We start from the raw sequence: 12,555 nt of genomic DNA, 5'->3' as shown, positions 1-12,555 counted from the left end.
AGATGCCTTCCTCCCCTCTATTGGGAGGAGTGTTCCCCAAGCAGAACTCTACTTAGAGGGTACTCCTGCCTAAGGAAGCAAAGTCTGAATCTAAGGCATTATCATGGAGCAGAAAAATATTCTGACTCTATAACTATTTCTTATTCTTATTTCTATTTTTATGGAATTCCTCCTTCTGCTACCAAGAGCACCCAACATTTCTGTATTATATTTCTCTAATTGTATTAATCATAATGTGGACTGTTTGATTATCTCCCACAAGGTGATAAAATGTGCCTTTTGGCAGTTGTGAAGACAGGTTTTGTTGCACAACATTAATACAAACAGTTACATTGCCATATGAATGGAATGGAGGGTGTAGGTAAGAAATGAATTTCAGGAAGAGAAAGTAAGGCAAACTCCCACAGCTTGAATTCAAAGAGACACCTCCACTTTCTGTTCCTTAGTTATGTTTCTGCTATGTTCATTTGAAATATTTATTGTCAGAGCTGCCTCCAGGTCCCAGCTCACAGAGGACCAACGCTAGGCTGTCTTTATATACAAAAGTCTTTATTGAGGTTCAGTTTCCATTTCAAAGCCGCAGCGCGCAGCTCTACGTCTTAAAGCCTAGACCGGCGAAGTACCGTCTGAGTCTCCTCCCCTATGACACCAGTTTAAGATCCTAGCCCTGCTCCACCTTTTATGCTGCTCTCTCCTCCTCTGGGTCCTCCTGCCCGCTGGGGCACTGCCCTTTCTGGACTCTTCCGACGCTGAGTCGCTTAGCTCCTCCCCCTCCCTCCGGCGGGCTTTAGGACCCGGTTCCCAATCCTCATTCTCTGCTGTCCCGCGCTCCTGTACATTTGAGCTTGCCTCTCGCGCCAACCCAGTGACCTTCCTCCTGACCGTTACACTACTTCTGTCACTGCTTCCCTCTTCCGGGATGCTGGCCGGATCTGACCTCCCCTCCGTTGTCTGACTCTCCGATGGAGGTGTGGTCAGCCCTGCCTTATCTTCTCTCCCTGGTGGGGAATGCACTGGCCCCGATCCTTGGGACTCTTCCCCCCCCCCACTCTGCTCTGGTGGGGAAGCTGGTCCTGATTTCCAACTACTGCTCTGGGAGTCCCTGCTGCCCCCTTGCTCCTGGGGCGTTCCCCTTGGGAACCCCCTACCCCTGGCCACTGGCGCCCCCTTCTGTGAATCTTCCGATTCACTGGAGAGGCTCATGGAATCCCTCGGTCCACTGTCCTCTTCTCCTACGCTCCCCTCGGATTCTTCCCCTTCGCTCTCCATCTCCTCCCTTCCCTGTGCCTCTGCTCCTGAACCCCTGACATTTATATATTATGTATTATTTACATTTCAGTTCTTCACTGCATAATAATGCACTTTTAGCAAAAGTGGTGTTTGTTTGCATTAACACTTGGAACCATCACAATATGACATATTTACCGTATGTTTTTGTTTGTTGCCTAAGGAAATTACTGGAGAAAAATACAAAAGCAAACTTTGCCTGTATTTGCCAGAATAAGCATATTTGTTTGAGAAATAAGGTTGGTAGAATGAATGGCCATGCCTGTCTGATGCTGAAGTAAAGCACATTTGTGCCTAATTCATTGGAGAAATTGTTCAAGAACAGTTCATCTGTGTGGAAAATACAAGCCTTGTAATGCTGCCAAGATCAGTGAGACCTTTGGTGATCAGCTAAGTAAATATTAGTCATGCAAGTTAGAACTGCCCTAGAGTGACTTTAACTCACACAATGTGTGTATCTGAAGAAGTGTGCATGCACACGAAAGCTCATACCAAGAACTAACTTAGTTGGTCTTTAAGGTGCTACTGGAAGGAATTTTTTTTGTTTTGACTATGGCAGACCAACACGGCTACCTATCTGTAAATGAACCTCTCTAACATTGCAGGCTATTCTGGAGGGAATACGGTACATTAAATATCCTTGTTTGGTCTAATTCCTTTACTCCTCCACTATTTTGTCTTCTCCCATTGACCTATGCCACTTAGTTTGCATTTAGTGCATGCTGCATTTAGTGTGTGCTTTCCTAAGGCGCATGCTATATTTTCGGAAAGAGGACACTGGATATATATTTTTTCATAGTCCCACTTATACAAGTAACATTTGAAATGTCAGTGTGACCTGTTCAACATTCTAACAAAAGATTACTAAATTTTACATGGAAAAATAACTGTAACAGGCACTTTATTTTAAATTACAGTACTTGGGCACAAAATGAGAACAGCGTATCTATGAAAAGCTCTCCAGCTCTAACATTCCAAAGTTGCTACCACATGAACGGCCACAATCACATAGAGTATCTCCACACAGCTGTCACCAGGAATGTGTAGTGGTGGCCTGAAAACTCTTAGAGTGACAGAGGTAATCTGTGTACTATGACTTGCCATATGTTACAACTGAAGTGTGAGTGATGAACTTGCCACAGGGATGCTGCTTCTGGTGGCATCCTCCTGGGTAGATTAATGCTAAACTATGCATTCAGGGAATGCTCTTTGAGGTTGATGAAAAAACTGCCAACATTGTTATTAATATTTAAATGGCAGTGAAGTTGAACTTGCACACCAACCAAAATCAACTGTTCATTAAAAATCTGGATGAAACTGATTCTGGGCTGCCCTGTGATGAGATGGTCTGAACGTGAAGTTTGGGCTGCCCTGCAATGAGATGGTCTGGACCTGATTTCAACTCTTTATAGTGCCTTTTGTTTCTTTATGGATTTTGAATGAACTATTAACACTTTTACATCACTATCTTTGGCTGTTGTGTTCTTGACCCTTCATCCAAGAGCCTGCAAATGGTTTCAGTAATACAGGAGAAGTTAAATGACGTGGCCTTCCTGCCACACCCCCCCCCACACACACACAAATGCTAATTGTATGCTTATCTCTACAATTATAAAAGCAGGTGATTTGGAGGTAAGGCATGTAAGGCAATGCAGTTATATAGGGCATTACATATGCACCTACTGTTCCAGGGGAAAATACCCTATTATTTTCATACGAATTTTAAACATGCAGTTTTAAAAATCCTCATTTATCAAATCAACTTCCCCAGTAATATTCCAGTTCAGCTATGAGTACATATAGCAACTCAATTTCATATCTAAATTAAATTTCATAGTGAATTGCCTGGCAGGCTGAGAATGAATTAAATAAAAATATGTTGTCACATTCTTTTGCCCATCTTTGATTATAATTCCTTCCCAACCTAGTGCCCCCCAGATGTTGTTTGATTACAACAGGCAATTCGCAATCCGGCCTACTGGTTGGTTTAATCTCGGGCCCCTGGGCCCCGCGGCAGTTTATTTTCTGGGGTAAAATCCTAAAAAAAGTTCAACAACTCCTCCAATCCTAAAAAAAGCTCATCAAGTTTGGTTGGCCCTTCTGGCCCTCTTTGAAAAAAGTTTGGACACCACTGGATTACAACTTCTATCAGCCCCAGTTACCATAGCCAATAATCTGGGATAGTGGCAATTGTGGTCCAATATTATCTAGAGGTCACCAGCTTGGGGAAGGCAGGATACATACTTGATAGTCATTATATTTAGTTGTTATATGTCTCTGTGTTCTTTACATTGTATGTGCCATATCAGAGGCTTTCAAGGTGGCTCATAGTTAGGCATTACGACTTTCCCACAAATACTGTGCATTGTTCATGTCATTATGTAAAAAGTATCAAGCTAGGATAAACAGGTGGTGTTGCTATTCCTCCAGGGGCCTCCAGCTCCTGAGTCTGGCACTGCTCCAGCAGCTTCTGGTAGCCGAGGGTGCCACTCGCCGCTGCCATCCCCGCCACTGGCATCTTCACGCCCGCTCCAACCCAGGCCAGCAGGCAGTGGGATGTTTCCTCCAAGGTGGGCAAGCAGGCGCTCTCACCAGTCTCCCTCAGCTTCCGCTTCCAGCCCAGAGAAGCATCTTGACTTTTAACACAACTACCATATAGCAGGAAAGCTGTCAGACCATCCTGGGCTCTTCTCTACAAATAATGAGTTTACTACAAACCAAATTGGACAGCAGTCTGATTTACATGGTCATCATGTGTTACGGTATTTCAAGTAAGCTTTGTCTGCTACCCAATCTAAAAATCAGCAAGCTGCTGTTTCAACTCTTTCTACTAGAGCATTCATCCACTTCAAAGTTAAAGCTAGTTCTTTAAATTAAAGTCTCTCCTTTCCAGATTTATTTCTCATTGACTCTATAATTATATAATTAAAGCTAATATAAGTAATTTAAACATTTAATTTATTTAATGGCATTGAGGAAAGTGTTTAAGGTCAAAGGAGACCTAAGGTCTTGGAGTCTAGCTGAAGTCATGATTCATGAGTGAATTTTCAAGCAGTGATTCTAGTTAGTTAGGTGTCATTGCAAGGCTAATGATCAAAGGTCTTAAAGAGACAGCAGCAGTCACTTTGCTCTGCTATTCAGAATTGTGTGAGAGTTAATATATGTTTAAGAGCAGCAGAACTTGAAGTATTTCTACCATACAATAGGGCACATAGGAGGACATTTAAGGCTCACCCCTTCTCACTTACCCACATTCATTTAAACAGCTCTAGGTATTATATTAAAAAGCTTTTTGTAAAAAAGAAAAAAATACTGAATTGAGCTTTGGCAGGATATTTGCATAAATACTGGGGCTACAATATTTCGTTAATTACACTGCGATCCAAAACATACTTAACTAAGAGTAAGTCCCAGGGACTAACTTCTGAGAATCATAGAACCATAGAATTTTACAGTTGAAAGGGACCTTGAGGGTCATCTAGTCCAACCCCCTGCAGTGTTGAAATATTTTGCCCAACATGGGGCTCAGACACACAAACACACACACACCTGAAATTAAGAGTCTCGTGCTCTACCGGCTGAGGTATCCCAGCTGTCAAAGATACACATATTTGTATTTTCAATGCTCTGTATTTTGAAGTTTTGAATGTCTGCTCTGTGTCACTTTGGGCACAGCCAGTTATGGAAAAGTGGCATATAAATAAAATCAGTCAGTCAGTCACAGGTATCAGCCAATCAGTGCTGGATTCAGACAAATACTTCCAACTTCCAGAACTTCCCTCCCTGAACTCAGCCCTAAAAAGTACATGTATGAATGAAATATAATGAGTGCACTTTTAAAGCAATCTTACCACCAAAAATATGTAGGTCTGCAGTACCCTGAGATAGTCCTTGCTATAACATGTGCATTCATCATCTAAAAACACAGGATGCATGCTTTTCCCCCTGAAAGCTATTATTTTACTGATGCACAAGTGTATGTAGATAAGATTAACTGATTGACTAATCCTCATGCAATTGATTAACATTTCTTTAATCAGGTGACAGAGCCAATGAATATGCATAAATTTGTGCCACTTGATGCAGAAAGAAATTAGTCCTAAGTGCCTTCCTCTATCTCATGCAGAGATTGTGTTTCAAGTTGCTTCATTACAAGCTAAGAATAGTGATAAAGTTCAAAAATGTAGATACGATGCAGAATACATTTTAGGAAGTTTTTCAATTAATTTCATAAATAATAATAATCACTCAAAAATGTAGTCTCTACCAAGATCCATACCCTTGAATCAACTTAGATTATTATACAAAAGGGGGCTGTCATGTTCTGAGGATTATGGGTGCCTACATTTGAATACCATCGGGTCTGCTTAACTGTCTGACTGTATGAGCCATTTTAAGTAAAAGAAAAACTTACAGCTCCAAAAATGATTCTGAAATAGCATTTATTCCACGCTCCAAAATGTTTCCCCTTCCCAACAAGCATCTATTCCCTCATGTTTGATTGGAGCTACAGTCAATTTGTTCTCATCCAACTCATTAGTCAGATGCTGAATAAGTAATAATACTACGGGGCCAGTTTTTTATGAAAATAAGATCTGAGGCTAAATATTATCAGTGTTTCAATAATGGTGCTATCTTCTTAGTAGCTTGTTTAAACAGGACATTTAAAAAATGAACCTTCTGAGTAGTCTTGTGCGACAGGCGCATCGGCACTTTTTCCTCTCACACTGGTGGACCCGCTCTCACTCAGATAAATTACGCCCCCCCTTACTGAACAACCCTTTCCCCAAAGGTTTCTTTTCCTTTCCTCTTAAAATTCTAGCCCAGAGTATCCTGCAGAGGGGACCTCTGTGAGGGGGTAACTAGTAAGTTTTCCTTAAATAAACAATAAAGATTTATTTAAGGCAAGATAGTATATAACACACATGGATTATACTTAGGTTACTTCAAGAATACAGTGCGATTTTTACTTTATTCATCCTCAGTGGTTTTTGAGTTATAGGTTTGGTTCCTTTATACAGTGATACTTTCTTTCAGTTATCCACCTCCTTTAACACTCTTGCTCCTGAGGTACTTTAAGTAATAAACCAAAGGGCTCTCCACACCCCCTCTCTTTACAGTGGTACCTCAGGTTACATACACTTCAGGTTACAGACTCCGCTAACCCAGAAATAGTACCTCAAGTTAAGAACTTTGCTTCATGATGAGAACAGAAATCGTGCTCCGGCAGCGTGGCGGCAGCAGGACGCCCCATTAGCTAAAGTGGTGCTTCAGGTTAAGAACAGTTTCAGGTTAAGAACGGACCTTTGGAACGAATTAAGTACTTAACCCGAGGTACCACTGTACTGGGTTTGGGAGTTTCTTCTTTTCCTTAGAAGAATCTCTCCCCTCCAGACTAGATTTGAGTCCCAAGTAGGCTGCTCCTTTCCAGCTCCTACTTCTAAGGCTCAACCTCTGCCTCCCAGCAAAATTCTGGTCTATTCCTCCTACAGGACACCACACTCTGTCCTTCACAATATGATCAGAGTGAATGTTTCTACCCAGAACCAACTCTTTCTCCCATTCTCTCTTTATACTTCAACCTGTCTTCCTATCTCCTAACCTCTCCAACCTCAATTCCAACCCTCCAAAACCAACCCCCAATTCCTAACTCCCTGTCTCTCCTCAAATCCTCTCCTTTTAAACTCTCCCTCCTGGAACCACGGCCAATCAGAGGCTGCTGTTCATTAACCATTTGCTGGCAGGGAAAGAAAAGAAGAAGAAGAAGAAGAAGAAGAAGAAGAAGAAGAAGAAGAAGAAGAAGAAGAAGAAACACTTGTTGATTCAACCAGTCCAGCAAAACAAACTTTTCCATCATAGTCATGATGTCTGAGCCTCATGCAGAGGTCTTTCAAGTGACAATAGGATATTCTTTATTCAATGATACTTCAGTTATGGCCTGATGACAGAAGCATATTACTTTGGGCTTGAATTAGAATATATCATCTGTGTTGCTTCATTCATTAGTCTAACATTTCATAGTGAGGAAGGATGCCAATGAATTTGGGGAAACTATTAGAAGCTGGAATAATCACTGGACTAATTAATATGTCTTAGCTACTAATTTTTAGAGCTCCACAAGGAATGAGTCAGAAGAACCATCGAGGAATATATATATATACTAAACCATGTTTATTCCTTTTGTTTGGTTAGTTCAACATACCACACCATTTCCACTGAACTAGCCATGTTTGGAGCCTCAGTAATCAATAAATGATCCCCAAACTACCTTTCCTGGGCTCTTGGTAAATGAAGCCTTGAAGCCAACAATCTTGATCAACTATTTCAATTCACTTGAGGTCGTCCCGTCCCCCGTCCCCCATGTCACAGGGTTTGTTACTTGGTTCAGCATCAGGGCAGATTTCATGGCTACCATGGGGCTGGCCCAACATGTCATCATCCCAATGCATGCGGCAATCTACACTCTGGACCTTGTCTTCTCAACTGGGCATGAAGAGAGTGATCTGAAAGTTGGGGATGTTTACACCAGTCTCTTGTCATGGTCAGATCACTTCCTGTTAAGATTTAGGCTTTCAGCACCCTTACCCTCTGCAGAGGTACGGGACTTACTAGGATGGTCTGCCCTCAGAGGCTGATAGATTCAATTGGTTTCCAGAATGCTCTCGGGGATTTTTCTGGATGCTATAACTGGCAGTCCTGTCAAAGCCCTGGTCAACCTCTGGAACATCCAAATTACTCAGGCCATTGACACTATTGCTCCTGAGCACCCTTCTCCTGCTTCATGGAGCCCGCTTAACTCAACAATATACTCCAGAACTTAGGGCAATGAGACAAGCTGGAAGACAGCTTGAATGCAACTGGAGGAAATCCCAGTCAAATACAACTGAGCTCTGGTGCGGGTTCATCATCAAGCCTTCTTAGTGGCAGTGAAGGCAGCAAAGAAGGTATACTTTGCTGCTTTCATTATACCCTCACTATGCTGTCCAGCAGAGCTTTTACAGGTAGTACAGGGCCTGTAACAGTCTTGATCTATGGATGTGGTAGAATCAACACTAACTCTGTTTGTTGTTGTTCTTAATTGTTATCATTGCTGTTATTGGTTTCTATTGATTTATTGGTTTGTTGCTTGTATGTGACATTTTGTTTTTAATGTTTGATGTTTTGTTTTTTAATATGTTGAGAGCTGCCCAGAGTGGCTGGGGAAACCCAGCCAGATGGGCAAGATGGAAATTAAATTTATTATTATTATTATTATTATTATTATTATTATCATCATCATCATCATCATCATCATCATCATTGGATGTGACTTGTATGCAAAGCATTTTTAAGACAAAATTGCTTGCATCCACTGAGATCTTGACTCCACTGTTACATCAGATGAATCTTGAGGTGTCCAGAGCACTGTCTAATCCTGTTATGTTGGATGAGTTTGTTAGTAAGGCTCAAGGACATGGGCAAGGTGCTTGGATTGGTCAGGGCGATCATTTGTGCTCTAGACCCTTGTCCCTCTTGGCTGATAAAAACTAGCAGGGAGGGGACAGCTGGCTGGGCCAGGGAAGTGATTAATGCTTCCCTGCGAGAGGAGGTAGTTGAGAGCTTTCCAAACTGTGTTGTAACACATTACGTAGTGTGTCAGCTGTAGTGTATAGGTGTGTCACGCAAACAATCCCCACGCTCCTCCGGGGCTGGAAAGGGGTTAGTTTAACCTCAGAAAAACTGAATTACTGTGTCATGAAATGATGCACGTCTAAAAAGTGCGTCACCCACATGAAAAGTTTGGAAAGCTCTGGGGTCGGCCCTGCCTGCTTGAAGGAGGCAGTGGTAAAACCACTCCTTAAGAAACCCTCCCTGCATTTGGCCAGTTGCCAATCTGCCCTTCTTGGGCAAGGTTCTTAAGCAAGCGATATTGGAGGAAACTGATGTTCTAGATCCATTCCATTTCCATTGGAGTTTAGGCCCACTTTTGGCACAGACAGAAACTGCTTTGGACACCCTGTATGCTTTAAATGCCCCAGAAAATATGATCCCAGTACAGAAGACATTGCCCACTATACCTAGGGATGGCCAAATAAAAGAAGGGCTTCCTAATGTGCATAAGAGAGACAGTCAGCAGGTATAACTTGTATGACAAATTCATCTACTGAAATTCCTCTTCTGTGCAAAAATTAAAGGTACAAGAGCCTTGTGCTGTTCTTCACCTGACCACCCTAGCTACTCCAGTGTGATGACACAAAGCACAAAATTACTAGCAGTACGTTGAAAAACTGGTGGAAAAGTTTAAGACATAACTATCCACAGACAGTAGTCCTAGTGAGTAAATATAGTTTGTACCAAGATCTATAGATGATGGTGATGCTGTCTGCCAGGTGCTGACTGCTGTCTCAAGCTAGCAGGAAGATAGGAAAAGTACTTTTTGTCCTGTTTGCATTAGACACAAAACACACAATACATAAAGATGGTACTTTTCTAGCCAATCTTGTTCATTGCCTGATATGATGCCTATGTAATTCTAAGTATTTAGTGTTGATTTTTAATGTGCTTATCCAAAGCATTAATTCCTATCTAATTAATTTGCAGCTAAATAGTTGACATGTTTGATTTGAGAGGATACTGGAGGAGGATGGCAACACCTCTGGCCATGCAGCAAACTAGCAAAAATGAACCTTTTCACACACACACACCAAATCTAAACTGACAACTAAAAACCTCTTAGTTGCTCCCAATGCCTAATCCAATTTTTGGTTCAGGGGCAAATAGTGTAAAAAAATAAAAAGGATGCATACAGCTAAGGAGAGTGCCCTTCTTTCCTTTCCTTTAAAGGATATATTGGGGCATGTCCCCCACCCTTTTGCTGGAACTATTTATCTTCATGCCCTTTAGGCAAGAATCACTTCTTAGTTTGGACTGCATGACTGCGATTATGCATAACTACAGAGTTAAACATTATGATGAGACACATAATTTATTTCTTCAGTAATTTGTATGTGTGAGAGAGAGAGAGTGAGTGAGAGAGAACGAGAACTATTGCAAGCTCCTGGATGCAATTTTTTTTTCTCTCTCTCTCTCTTTCCTATTGACCACTTGTTAAATCTTTTTGTTTGTTTCCCGCCATTCCCCAGGGACCGGCAGACAGACAGCCTTGCCAGATTCATTTTCTGATCAAAGCTGTTTGATTTGGTCAATTTTGCCACATTGGAGACGTTCTCTATTACAGAGATAAATAGCCTTGGGCTAACTGTCAACGAAAACTTGTAAGCTAATAAATTATTCCAATTTCTTCCTGCGGATTTCTCTGGAGACAGCCCTAGGAAATACACTTTTTGATTAGTAAATTTCTCTGTGTGTGTGTCTGGACATTCAAATGTGTCGACTTTGATTAGCACCATTGCTTTTCAAGTAGACGCTGGCTGAGGGGCTGTCAGTTGCAGGCAGCCCTGATGCATAATGCATCAACTGGGCCCGGAAACAAGGAGCCTCATCCAAGGCTAGAAAGGCGGGAAAATTGCCCCAACAACCCTTTGCCACCTAGGGAGCTCTCCAAGTTGCAAAGATTTTTTGGCATTGGACAACACAAAACCATTGTGATCGGCTGGAACTGCACCAAGGGCTTGGATGCTCGTCATGGGGCAAACACTTGTATAAGGTGCCCTGAGGAAATTAACAGACCTCAACCAAGCCACTCCTTCCTTTTAAACCAGACTCTGATGCTCCTTGCCTCCCACCTCCATCCCAAGGAGGATCAAATTTCGCTTCACCTCCTACATGGATTTCCTTTTGTCTGTTTTTGCCTACTGCAGGTTGTTATAAAAACAGTATTTTGGCTATAACAAATCAATCGGTGCGTGTGAACACAAACACACAGATCATTTATCAACGGCAAAATACCCTAAATTATGACCTTTCTAAAACCTATCAGAAGGGCAAGGGAATGCATAACGTAAATTAAACTTTGAAGGGTCAGCGGTTTTTACTTTCACTATTCATCTTTCTTTCACCTTATAGGTTTAAGAACAAGAGTGCTGTGTAATTACATTTCAATGGGGTGCACCGGTTCATTATTCTCTGCTATACCAATCTACTGCAACATTTCCAATGCAGTCAGGTACGTTTGAGCAGATATTAGTTAGTGTAAGAGCACACTTGCTCTTTTGGACTGATAACATCTTTTAATGCGGAGCAGGGCAATCATCTTCAAAGAACTAGTAGGAAAGGGGGGGGAGATGGGGAAATATGAAACAAAATCAATGTACCTGTTTATATTTTCTTTCAAAAAGCCAAAGTACTCTAAGACTTTCTTTCTTTCTTTCTTTCTTTCTTTCTTTCTTTCTTTCTTTCTTCCCTTGCTATTATTTGGCTTTTCCAGTCCTTTTTCCTCCTTCCATTTTGTTCTTATGCTGGAGCCTACACCACTGGTGGAGACAGGTGACTTCCAATCACAAAGTCAAAAAATGCCAGATTTTTTTTGTGTATCTGATGGCATGAATCCAAGAGTGACCCAGGCAATAGCCTTGCAATTTGGCCACCCGGAATTTGCACTGAGCATAGCAGCAAATGAATGATTTGCATGACAAGGCCATAAAGTAGCAATTCCTAGAATTAAATTAGCTTTGTCCTGTTGAATTCAACAAAACTGATACCTATGAGCTAAATACCTGTGCTATCAAAGTCTGTTGGAAACACCAGATTAGTTCCTTACCCTTGGGTTGGTGAAGCAGTCAGTATACTTCTATTTACTGGGCTTGTAAGTCTTAGGGTCAAGATATGTCAACATATCAAAGAATTTCACCTTTAGTGGCCTGAGGATCCCTGCGTAAATCTGCAACCCTAGACATAGGCTTCATTCATTTTGATGGGAAGGAACATGTTTACAGGTTCACAATCTTAAATTAACTGAATAATAGAGATTTAATGGAGCCTTCATTTCCCACCTACTTTTAATCAAAGTCATAATGTTTTCACTATGGTGACCCATTTCACTATGACCTCTGTAATAAGCTACTGTATTTAGTTTATCCAAATTCCTGATTTTTTATGATCCCTCAGACTTTTGGGGATGTAAATGCATAACTGGAGGACCACAGTGTTTGAAGGGTCTTAGGAGTCACCAAGCTTCCTGTCCAAAAGCAGCATCTCTTATTAGAGAGTTCCTTTTAAAAAGGCAAAGGGCACTCTCATATAATCTTAGTGTTATATTTTGGGGCTTCAGACAAGGCTGCAGGCAAGAAATAATTGTAAAAATCAATCCAGATGGTTAAACGTAAAGAG

At 41.5% G+C, this 12,555-nt stretch overlaps 2 long non-coding RNA genes across 4 annotated transcripts in view; one reads left to right on the top strand and one right to left on the bottom strand.

The window, feature by feature from the left end:
- LOC307226870 overlaps positions 1-12,555 on the bottom strand; it is a 98,412-nt gene that overhangs the window by 59,381 nt on the left and 26,476 nt on the right. The window lies entirely within an intron of this gene.
- LOC307226922 overlaps positions 2,305-12,555 on the top strand; it is a 43,920-nt gene continuing 33,669 nt past the window's right edge. For all 3 annotated transcript variants that reach the window (XR_013843700.1, XR_013843701.1, XR_013843702.1), the window contains exons 1-2: positions 2,305-2,365; positions 11,293-11,392. This is a non-coding gene — a long non-coding RNA (uncharacterized lncRNA). The remainder of the gene's footprint in view (positions 2,366-11,292; positions 11,393-12,555) is intronic.

The sequence above is a fragment of the Podarcis cretensis genome (assembly GCF_951804945.1).
Source record: "Podarcis cretensis genome assembly, chromosome: 11".
NCBI classification, from domain to species: domain Eukaryota; kingdom Metazoa; phylum Chordata; class Lepidosauria; order Squamata; family Lacertidae; genus Podarcis; species Podarcis cretensis.
This window is presented reverse-complemented; position numbering and strand designations above follow the sequence as displayed.